We start from the raw sequence: 12714 nt of genomic DNA, 5'->3' as shown, positions 1-12714 counted from the left end.
ATTTTCTTGTTTATTACGATCGTAGGAATGTTTTAAAAGAGTGAAAATTTAAAAACGTACGTTTTCATGTCCCTGGCATTTTACTTCGTAGCTACTGGATTTGTAGTTTATTATTATGTGTTTTAATATTTTTTGGGATGGGGGCAACATGTTACACACATTTATTTGGTTTTAAATAGGTTCTAGGTATTTTTTTCGTATTTTTAAAGTCTCGAAATTCACGACCATGACGTGTCCCTAGGGTACATTTTCCAACTTTCACGCTGTTTTTAGACTAATTATTCATGCAGCAATATATAAAGCCATATTTTTATGTCATCAATGGTTATTAAACTTACAAAAAAGGAGCATATTATAATTTTATTGTCATTGCAAACTGACTACCATGACATAATAAGTCTGTCCCTCGATTTGGCGTCACGACCATTTGGGAAAATTTTTCAACTTTGGAGCACGACAGTGGCAAGCCTCACGTTGATGGAGTCAGTTGGTTTTAGAGACTAGTTCGGGGTGTACGTCAGGATTGTAGTGCCGGTCGTTTCGAGTTGAAAGGAGGAATTACAAGATTAATACAGGAAAGGTTGTGTTTTTTGTAATTTTGATGTGTCCATGACCGTACATAGTCATTCGATGAAGTAGACATGGTGTTAATTTTTGTTTATAAGATATTTCAATTGCTAGATTAACCTAGAAGTCCACTTTGTATCCTCGAACATGAGGTGCAGAGCTACCGCCAGAACAGAGCCAAATAACACGTAATTTCACGACCAAAGTTTCACGACCATCGCGGGTTTTTTCACGACCTATCCAGCCTTATGGATTATAGTGTGTTTGGTCGTGACAATAACTTTAATATAATTGTAATTTGAACAGTTTAGTTCAATTGAAACACATATTTTTATTATAACTAATAGTATAATTAAGGGATTGTTTAGAAAGATTTAGATTGTTTTATAAAATTCACGACCGTACCGCTTGTCCCTGACCATCACGTTTATGATTTCTGTCATAAAAATTTCAAAAATTAAAATATCGTCATATTTCAATGTTTTATACACAAAAGAAGCACGCCTCTATGCAAACATAACGATTTTTCGGGTCTCAGGTAAGTTTTTTCGGAGTTATACAAACTTAAAAAGATATTATTGGCTTTTTTTTCAATGTTTTTGAGTTTTTTATTTTTTTCTAGAAAGACCAAATATACTAAAAGCTCAGTGACCTTTTTAATGTATAATGGTCATAAAAGTAAATTAGTTTATAGCAAAACATAGTTATAAAAATAATATTAACTATTTTTAATATTCATTTAAACGTCTGTTATGGTCGTGACAGGATTTTGTGTTTTTCCACTAAAGATGCTCTTTTAAAAAAAAACTACCAAAGATATTGCGTTACCATGGACATTTTATGAAACTTCAAATGTTAATGAAATCAAAAAAATAATAAAAGTTTTGAAAAAAGGGGAAAAAAATTTGCAAAGTGTGTTTCCTGAAAACGTACGTTTTTAAATTTTCACTCAAAAACGTTTAAAAGAAAAGTCCACAAAGTTCAGAAATACCGAAACTATAAACACGAAATGACAGGTTAAATCGTAGTTATCATAGTCAATCAGCTGCTCATAGTATTATTATCTTTAAGTGTTGCCAACCTATTTCCAAGCGTACACGGATTACGTGCATAATAGAACCACGCTGTTTTGTGTTGTTTCGTTGGAATCCTGATGTGCGGCAAAGTATAAACCGTACGGCAAAGTATAAACCGTACGGCAAAGTATAAATATGCAGCAATTAGCAGCTTTCTGTACTATAAACAGTACAAGAAAGCCAACTTTGTCGGGTGACTGTAGGAAAAACATATTGGGGTAGAACGGGATACCGTACCTATACATTCTGCCCCATCCCGTTCCACCCCGACAACACAGTTTAGGTTATCAAATTTGGATTCAAAAGACGTCTATTTCAACTTAGAATATTACTAGGCTAGAGCTGAACAAGCATACTGTAAGAATATGTGTCAGTAAAAGCTACAAACTTGATATTAAATAACTTACCTTACGCAGAAAACTGATAAAAGTTGATGAAATACCCTTGTCACAACACAACAGTTCAGATGCGTAACACTTTTCTAGCTCTAATAGAACCAAAATGGCCTCCGAGGCTGCCTTTTGAGTTGAATAGTTAGTAGAACGCTTCACTACTAGGTTACAGCACCATACAACAAAAATAATACAGAGTTATCCCGTTGTACCCCGGTATCCCGTTGTGCCCCGACTACTCGTTAAATATAATATTTAAATAGATTATTACATTTTAAATCAATACAGGCAGATGGAAATTCGCTTAGACGGCATGTTTGTTAGTATTACCATGATACCTACGGTAGTAACTTATTCCCTATATTCGCTCCCGTGTCCCGTGTCGAAAGAGACATATAATGCTCAACATTTGAACCAATGTCCCACAACCGATTTTGTGCATCCCGGCAGGCAAAAGGTCACCGGACGCTCGAATTTCAGCGTCAGCTGTGATGCTCAAAATCGAGTGTCCGTCTGGTGGCTTTTTTAGCATCCGACGCTGGCATCCCTAGTCTAATCACCCCCATTTGATTTGATGCCCCGCTAGCGTCCCGGACGCCAGCCTCCCGGGCGCCAGCGTCCTATAATCGTAGCCTATCCAAGCTCTCGTGTTCTTAATAAAAATACACAAATACCATTAGCTGCATCCAAACAAAACAGCTGTAACAACACTACTTGCGCATTGCGGAGGTTAACTGCAAGAAAGGACCATGAGGTCTTAAGTTCGCCTCAAAGAAGGATTTTCATTTAATTTCATTGCAACGTTGTCACTTCGAAGGTCGCGTCCTACACACTGGTTATACACGTTTTACACTTCCAACAGCCTTATACTACTTACTATACTTTGTAGTAAAGTTGTACTTAGTACAACTGTAGTAAAGTACGTTTGTTGTACTTAGTAGTACCCTACTTTGTACTTTGTAGTTTTGTTTGTGTTACTTTGTATAGGTATATTCAAATTTAAACTTAATTATATACATAGATGGATAATGATTTTTCTGAAACAAACCTTCAATATCCTACTTGTCTACATAATTTTACAATATGCAAGTTTATCCTCATAAAACAGTCATTCCTCCAAGCCTGTCTCTGCCCTTTTGCGTGAAAAAAACATACATACAAAGATGCAGCAGCAGCATGCAGATGCAGGCAGCAAAACCAGCAACCAGCAACAAACAGCAAATAGAAAAGAAACCAAGTGTCAAGTGAGGTTATGTTATGTTCAAACTTCAAAACCGCTCTCCTCTCGCTCAAACCAAACAAAACCAAAGCTTCACTTTTCACTCATGCTTAGTTACATTACACAAAAAAATTATGATTAAATTAGAATAAATATATACAATCCATTTAAATTTCCCAGTTTTTGTTGTATGTTTCCTTAGGTGTTAGGTTACTAACAAATTTCTGTACATTGTGACTAATCTACTAAATGTAAGTAGTAGCCTATAATAATAACATTGTGGTACTGTACTGTAACCATAGGTAGTCTAGGCTATGGACTTTCTAAAAAAATTCTTTGATTAAGCTTTAAACTCATTCTTAATTGTTATTGATCCTAAATCTAGTGTTAGTGAGTTGAACAAAGTTGGGATTCTGTGATCCAAAGGTTCCATAGGCTAGGTTAGGTTAAGTTAGTGATGTGCGTATCGATACAGATATCGATACAAGGACCGCAAAATATCGATATTTTGTATCGATACGTGGGAGTGTATCGATATGCCCGTATTGATACACCTATAGCCAATATCGTATCGAATATCGTATTTATTTGCTTTAGGATTAAAAAAGTTTTCATTTTGACCCCAACCTGCAAATGACCAAAATTTTCGTTGTTGACAATATGTAGGTAACTTACTCATTTTCTTCAATCTAAAAATTATTTAAAATTGTTAAATTAGAATTTAGAAAGAAAATCTATGCTATAGGCCTAAAATGTTATTTAACTAGACAATTTGGTTGAGATCTGCCTCCTTGATGATTTGAATTGCTTTTGCATCCTTTTGTTTTTAGCCATTATTTTGGTTACATCCATCCACAGGCATGTCCAGGGAACTGGGGTTAGGGGCTACGTCCCCGAGGGTATACCCGTTCCTGGTTATTCCGGGCCGTCCCTTGCCGCACGATGCGCTGGCAAACATTTTTATGGCTATTTCAACCTCAGGTAGCATGGAGAGCTTGCTTGGCAAGCAGTCACAGGAGAAGGCGTTTAAGAGGGAAGGGTGTGTTTCAAGGTCACCCCCTTTGACGGTAGAAATATATCGTTGGCACCTTTGCTGGTAAAGAGAGCGACTGTCTCCCCTCCACTGGTGCCAGTATTCAAGTCTGGCGAAGGGCTGTTGGAGGAACACCTTACAACAACGTTGCAGTCGGAGAGCTCAGGAATGGTGCTTCTGCGACAGAAATACCTTGACGCAGAGAGTAGCATCGAAACCCGGCTTCGAGACATGGAGGAGACCATTAAAGCTATGCTGGACACCTTCCGGACCCAGAAAGCTGTTAACCAAGTGGTCAAAAATGGCATGGCCAAGCTAGAAGACGACCTTGGATTCGTTTTTGCCTGCCGGTTGGTAAGCAAGGCGGCCATGGAGAAGATTGCGGAGAAGGTAGTGTCTATGCCCGATGACAGGGCGCTGCCTTCCAAGAAACGCAGAAGGCCATCCACTACGGAAACCCCTCCAAAAAAGGAAGAGGCTGTTCAGACCACAAGGGCTAAAGTTAAGGCTTAGGCGACCCAGACAGACCTTTTGTCTGCCGGGCCCAGGTCTTCCCCAGATGTAGCTGCTTTCCCAACAAAGCGTCTGCAACCCGTGACCCCTCTTAGGGGAAGCTCCCGTAAGGGATCAGTCGTTGAGACACCATCTGGGGCTGCATGGGAAAAGCGTCTTAACCGAAAGGAGAAGAGGCAGCAGAGGCGGGCGGAGGTCACCTCCATGAAAAATGTGGCGGTAAAGGCGCAAACAACAAACGTTGCCCAAATTGGGCCCGGTTTGGCCCCCGCTCTTAAAAGGTCGCGGCCAAAAAAGCCCAGGACGGAGGCAATCTTGGTTAAGCCCTCAGGGGGGAGATCATTCGCTGAAGTCTTGGGTATAATAAAGGCTAAAGCTAAGCCGGAGCAGACCGATACGGTTGTGCGGTCAATTAGGCAAACCCGGGGCGGGGACGTCCTCCTTGAACTGGGTAAGTCAAAGGACAAATCCGCTTTTGCTGCTGAACTAAAGGCAGCCGTGGAAGGCCAGGATGTCAGTCCCTCACGCTCGCAGGGACTGCCAAGTCGAATCTTGCTTTCTTTGTAATGAAAATGGGCTCGCGGACAAAAACACCAAACATATAGCTAAGTCACATATGTAACATATAGCTGGGTCTGGGCAGTGCAGCGCTTTTAAAACTGCGCTCCAGCAAGCAAAAGCCCACCCACGAAAATAAGAATACTCCAATGTAATCTTGGGCGATCCAGGACAGCTGACGCGCTTTTCAGTCAACTTGCCCTCGAACACGGTGTCGATGCGCTCTTGGTCAGCGAGCAGTACCAGTACCGGAATAGGGTCCCACCCTTTTGGTTCCCCGATAGTCTTGGTACTGCTGCTTTCTGGGTGCGTAATACAGCTCAAGTGCAAGTGCGGGGTCATGGAAAGGGCCGTGGATTTGTTTGGGTTCGGTGCAAGGACGTCACCTACTACAGTGTCTACCTCACCCCTAACGAGGCTATCCATGACTTCTGCGAGAAGATAGAACGCCTGGAAGAGAGCGTGCGCAATACCACAGGACACGTCAACGAGGGTGGGGATTTTAATGCTAGGGCTGTCGAGTGGGGAATGACCCTCACAAATTCCCGGGGGAAGTACATCCTGGACTTTGCTACCAGGGCCGGACTCGTTGTAATCAACGAGGGCAACACGCCAACGTTCCGGCGACCCGGGATGAGGGGAACGATCCCAGACATAACCCTCGCATCTGAGTCTCTTCTGCCAAGGATCACAGCCTGGAGAGTCTTGGAGGATTATACGGCCAGCGACCATCAATACAGTATTTTCGATGTCTTAGATCGCCTCCCGAGACAAGTTGCTGCATCTCGGGAAGTGCCCGTTCGGTGGAACACCAAAAAACTGGACGTGGCTAAATTCACCGAGGCCATCCTGCGGGGAGTGCCAGCGGTGCCTGCCAAACCTGGCATGGCTCATGCAGAGGCTATAGTTACATCGATGATGGGGCTGATTGCCTCGGCTTGTGATGAGTCAATGCCCCGCAGGAGACTCCGTTGCGATAGGAGACCCGTATACTGGTGGACTGCAGAGATCGCGGATTTGCGCCGAGCTGCTTTGAGAGCTAGACGACTCGCTACCAGGGCCAGGGCACCCTTGGATAGACGCCGTAAGCTGGAGTGCTATAAGGTGGCGAGGAAGTCTCTCCGCCGGGCCATCAACCGGAGCAAACACAATTGCTGGAAAACACTAAGGGATGATGTCGATTCCGACCCGTGGGGCCTGGGTTACAAACTAGTAACCCAAAAACTCACCACTCGCTCTCCACCTTCCGTCATGGAGGGGGCCGCTATGGAGAGGGTTGTCAAATCCCTTTTTCCGGATCATATTCTGCGCCCACTGCGTGAGTTTGAGATGATGGGCTATGTCCTGGTTACTTCCACCCTCCGTCTGAGCCTGCAGTTGACCCAACCGACCCTCAAATGCTGGAGTGCCAACACCTTACTAGCGTGTGCGTCTGCCATTTCGGCGACCGCCATCCGCTGCTGGTTTCTATTTGGTTTTGTGAGCCACACCCTAAGAACAGCCGATGTCCTTGCTTCACTCATGAGGAGCTGGAGACTGCCGTTTTATCCCTAAAAAACAACAAGGCTCCTGGACCTGATGGGGTACCTGGCGAGGTTCTTAAGAAGGTTTTTTCAATCAATCCCCTGATTCTTCTGAGCATGTACAACGCCTGCCTGGCAGACGGGGTATTTCCGTTGTGCTGGAAAAAAGCTAGGCTCGTGTTTGTAGGGAAGGGGAAACAAGACCCAGAATTGCCGTCCTCTTACAGACCCCTTTGCATGTTGGATACGGCTGGGAAAGTCCTAGAGAAGTTGATCCGTTCCCGACTGAATTCAGCCGTGGTTGCTGCGGGGGACCTGAGCCCTCGCCAATACGGTTTCAGGAAGGGGCGATCAACGGTCGACGCTATTGAAGAGGTGAAGCAAGCCGTGATGAGAGCTGAGGATTTTAATCACTACCCTCGTAGTCGTAGGGTTGTGCTGCTCGTTACACTCGATGTGCGAAACACATTTAATTCTGCAAGATGGTGCGATATGCTGGACGCTCTGGAGATCAACTTCCACGTCCGTGCATACCTCATGCGCATTATAGAGGATTACCTCCGGTTCCGCCTTCTCATGTATGATACTACAGAAGGCCCGCGGACGATGAGTGTCACTTCTGGTGCTGCCCAAGGTTCCATACTCGGCCCGGACCTCTGGAACGTCAGCCTCCTTAGGTCTGAAATGCCTGAAGAAACTGTTTTAGTTGGGTACGCAGATGACATTGCAGCTTTAATTGCTGCTCGTAGTGTTGAGCTAGCCCAGCTAAAATTAAACGAACTATAAACGCATGGATGGCAGATCACGGTCTCTCACTCGCGCTGAACAAAACTGAGATCGTGATTCTGACCAAAAAGCGGATTGACACCATTGTGCCGTTGAGGGTGGGGGACGTCGAAGACCAGTCCGTTTGTGCCGCCAAGTATCTTGGTGTCATGGTGGACTTTAAGCTTAGCTGGCGGGACCAGATATTCCGAACGGCGGACAAGGCCGCTAAGGTGATCTCTTCTCTTAGCCGGTTAATGGCCAATGTCGGAGGTCCTCGTTCCAGTCGCAGAAGGCTGTTGATGTCTACAGTTCAGTCTGTGCTCCTGTATGGTGCGGAGGTGTGGTCAGACGCGCTCAATAAGGAGGTGTATAGGATGCGGCTTGCCAGAGTGCAGCGTCAGGCAGCACTCAGGGTAGCATCCGCCTACCGAACAGTGTCTGAACCTGCCATCTTGGTGGTTGCTGGAGTAATCCCCGTCAAACTTTTGGCGGCAGAGAGGAAAGCGATTTATCAGCGGCGTGGAGAGGACCATGCAAAAATGGGGGAGCGCAACCGCACCTACCAGCTCTGGCAGGAGAGCTGGGAACAGGAGTCACGGGGACGCTGGACCAGGAGACTGATTCAGCAAGTCCAACCACGGGTTGACCGACGGTATGGTGAGGTGGACCTTACCCAGTTTCTGACAGGTCACGGGTTTTTTCGGTCGTACCTGTTCAGGATGGGCAAAGCCGTGTCATCCAATTGCATCTACTGCCCAGGCACTCCCGACGACGCGGAGCACACCTTCTTCCGCTGCCAGCGTTGGGAAGGTTCCCGCCTGGAGGCTGAACAACATGTAGGGCAGTTTATTTATTTATTTATTTATTTATTTATTCCAACGGGAAACCCATTACAAAAATTTTTACAGTTGTTGGTGGACACGGTCATTCCGATGATGACAGAGGGTGCGGACAATTGGACCTGTATGTCACATTTCATCCAGGATATTCTCCGCACAAAGAAGCTAGAGCTTGACCGAGATGCAGTCTAGGTCATAAGGAAATTGAATGCCAGAAACGTCGCGAGCCCTGAGGGCTTAGGTCACACGTTGACCTGACCTGAAGTAGTGTGACAAACAATCCCAGGTCTGTGTCCAACAGAGTAGAGGGGGTTTTTTAGTGAGTAGTCTGACAAGCTCAGGAGTCTCACACTACAGGCTGGCTACCTGTGTGCGTAAAAGCATTTTTACCTCCTCTCCCTTAAAAAAAAAAAAAATAAAAATCCACAGGCATGTGTAGTGTACCCCTTACTCTTTTTCAAATCCTTAGCTTTCTTCATTAGGTTTGAAAAGTATGGCGTTAGAATGGTCTTTAAAATAGATAGCTCTGTCTGGATAATCCGAAGTTATCAATGAAAGCTGTAGTTTTTCTTTCCTGGAAGTGGTTTTGTTTGAATCTTTACTTGATGTTCACTTTTTAAGACAAATCTATTTACCGATCTTGTACTAAAGGATATTAATGCATTGTTTGAAGTATTACAAAACTTATAGCCTACTAGCCGAGTACCCGTCCTTCGTACGGGGTTGGCATACCTAAGTATAAAATGCTTATTGCAGTTATACTCAAGCTTTGAGTTTGCAATGGGGGAGGACATAGTTTGATAAAATTTGCTTTTTAAAAATTTACGGTATACTATTATATTACACATCTACCATAGCCATAATGTTCTATCACTTCACCTAAACGAACAAGAAAAAATTCAAACCATTTCACCTAATAAAAATTCGCAAAATATCACAAATTATTCATGAAATTAAAAACATAAACGTAACTGTAAACAATCCTACTTTGACAGTTAGTTCTCATTGCATATCACAGTTTTTTGTTGCTGCTTAGTTCAAATTAGCTGTTTTCATAAATGCAAAAAAAATATAGTGCTGCACCCTGTTGGTAAATCTTATAACTTTTTATTGCTTTTGCATGTCATAGAACCAACTTTATAAGTTGAAACAGCTGACTAAATTCATTAATTGCCTTTAAATATGAATACTCATAAGGTTAACATGGGGAACTACAGAGCCACTGGGGCGGAGCCCGAAAGGATTTTTGAGATAAGAATATGCCTATATGTTAATCAGGTATGTGAGCTATCATCATGCCGAATTTCAGCCCAATCCGTCTGCGTGATTGAACTTCAAACAAACACACAAACTTTCACATTTTTATAATATTAGTAAGATTTAATAAATTAATTTAAAATTTTATTACGGTACCGTAGTTAAATAATCAGGAGTCCAAATTTAACCAGTCTAAGCTTGGTACTGCTTGGAAACTTATTTGACAAGAACTTGATCAGTATTTGATCTGGAAATGTCCCATAACCACATCGGATTTGATCAAATATACCTAGATCATAATTTGATCAAATATACCTAGATCAGAATTTGATATTTTTTTATACAATTTGATGAGATATTTTTATAGGTGGTGAACTCGCTCCGTGATAAGTTCTTCTATAAATTCGTACACATACACAAATAAATAACTGTTATCTTTAAATTAGAATTAATTATTGCTCTTTGATCGACAAAAGGTTTTACCATTTCTTTTGTTTCCGAGGTCAGTACAAGATTAGCTTAAAATAAATCTAGACATTTCTCAACTATTGGCAAGAGTATTGAAGAAAAATTATGACCATCGATAATTAAGTTGCATTAATTATGTAGAGGTCGTTTGATAAAACAATTGTCACAAGAAATCACATTTTCACTTGCTAATCAGCTTCAAACATGACAGTGAGAAATTGTGAAATTTCTTCTATTAAAAAAGGCTTTAGGAAAACAGAATGTTGAGGTTATAACAGTATCAACATCATCTTTGTTTTTTTGTCTAATCAACGTAAGCTAAAAATGATGTTAAAAATCCTGACCGTCAATACTTTTGAAACTTATTCTAGTACACTTGTTTATTAAATTGTGTACTCGAGAAGTTTTCTCATGAAATTGTTTACCTAATTCCTCTACTCGTCTTCTACGAACTCGTTTGGTTAAATCCAGTAAAATGTTAAAATTAATTTATTCAACCCAACAAAACTATAAATTTTAGATTATCCTCTCTACATTCTTCGTGATCATTTAGGATACTTACAATTGCGTTCTATTAAAATATTACAGTCCATTCAACAGATTCGAACAATGAACAACATTTGCAAGTGCAAGCTGTTTAATGTTGTGTAAACAATGCCAAGAGGACTTTGATCTGATAAGAAGCATGGACGTCCTCGTCGTCCTTGAGTGATAAGGTCAAGGTCGATCGTTTTATCACAGCGGTGAATAACCTTTTGCTTAACTTTATAATTTTTTCCGTGATAAGACCTTCATGCGCAGTACGGTTATATGGTCGTGTCCTTAATTGAAGTATTCAGCTAAGTCAAAAGTTTACAGTTATTATGGTTTAAGGCAATTGAAGAAGAATTTGATCTATAGTTTTCTTGCACGGTAAATGCTGAATGCAATAAATGTAATACATGATCATTGTATTTCTGAGGAACAAATCCCTCGAGTCAAAACTTGTAAACTATGGCTAAAAACTAAATTAAAATTTCGTCAAAAAACGTTCCCAAAATCTTTGCTTAGAGATCGCTTTTAGTTTTTAGTTTTTTTTCTTTGCGGGTTTAAAGGATTACTAGTGTACCTATTAATTGAATTCGAGCAATTGCGAAGTATTACAGGCGTTATTTTACAACGAATAACAGTAATAATTTCCGATGACTTTAAAAAGAGTCTACTCAAAGACTATGTACGGTACTTCCTACTCACGATGTATATGACAGTTCGATATAATCAACATTTCTTGTAAATAGCTTATCATTTTTCAAAAGATGATCTTCTTTTTTAGTGTTTTCTACAAATGTGTCCCACTCATAGCCGCATTATTTTGACCATAATAACGATTATAAAATCCAAAAATAAACATTATTTCTATTTCTTCTACTTAGTGGTGTTCTATGACTTTCCTATGTTTCTATAGTTTGCAAATCGGCTCTTTTAATGATTGCTCAAGAAATGCAGCACAGTGTTAATTCGTTTTCTTTTTAGTAGCCTAGGCCTATGTCAAATTGTCCAGGCTTTATCGCTTTTTTCCATTGTAATATTTACGCTAACCCAAATTGAAAACTATCATCATTATCTATAATATTAAAACGTTATAGGGGTTTTTATTTCACGATTCTGAATCAACCACTTGACGGATTTTCATGATTTTTGTGTTGAAAGAAAGATAATTTTGAGAATTAGGCAATGTCGAAGCCATAATTTTAGTTTAGGGTTTCAGTTTTTTGGAAATTAAGTTTTAAATTTTAAAAAGTCTAGCAGCCGACGCAAACATTCTACTCTAGCTTTTGGTATGATGACAGCTGTAAACATTTGGCGTTTTTCGACACAAATTCAGCTTTTGGATGAAAATGAAATGACATAGGTACGTAGAATTGATTTATTTATACTATGTGTAATGCTATAATCATTGGATACGTTCGATAAGAGAATGAGAGTTTATTTAAATATACATAGCAAAATACTAGATGTTCTAATTTATTTTTTTGCGCTGTCTTTAAAATTAGTGAAATATCATTTGTTATAACTTAGCAGCTGGTTGAATAAAAACATATTCTATAGAAGTATGAGGTTAGTTTATTTACTCTGAGATTTTGTCATTGTTTATGGGAAATAAGTAAGATTCTATAAGCATTGCTGTATACGAATCGAAGTTCACGAATCTTTAAAAGAAAGCTTATGAAAATTATTTTACTACTCGACTTTTTGAGGAAAGGTTGGAGAAAATAACAATGATCTCATGTTTTAATTAATCTTGGAAGCTTTTTCTTTACTATAAATTTTACTGCTTGAACTATGCTTGAATTAGTAATTGACAAACTATATACAGTTTTAATGGACTACTCGATTCCCGTACGTAGGACGGGCCAACAGCTCGTATATAAAATACCTAATAGCATCTAATAGTAAATATTTCATTTCAACCAAATCAATTAATGTTTACAAGTAGCACATGTTTCCTGAAATTGCGACTA

Source organism: Macrosteles quadrilineatus, unplaced genomic scaffold, assembly GCF_028750875.1.
Source record: "Macrosteles quadrilineatus isolate MER2022 unplaced genomic scaffold, UCM_ALF_1.0 Scaffold_9__3_contigs__length_116548681, whole genome shotgun sequence".
NCBI classification, from domain to species: domain Eukaryota; kingdom Metazoa; phylum Arthropoda; class Insecta; order Hemiptera; family Cicadellidae; genus Macrosteles; species Macrosteles quadrilineatus.
The sequence above is the reverse complement of the archived record's forward strand: the minus strand, read 5'-3'. Positions refer to the sequence as shown.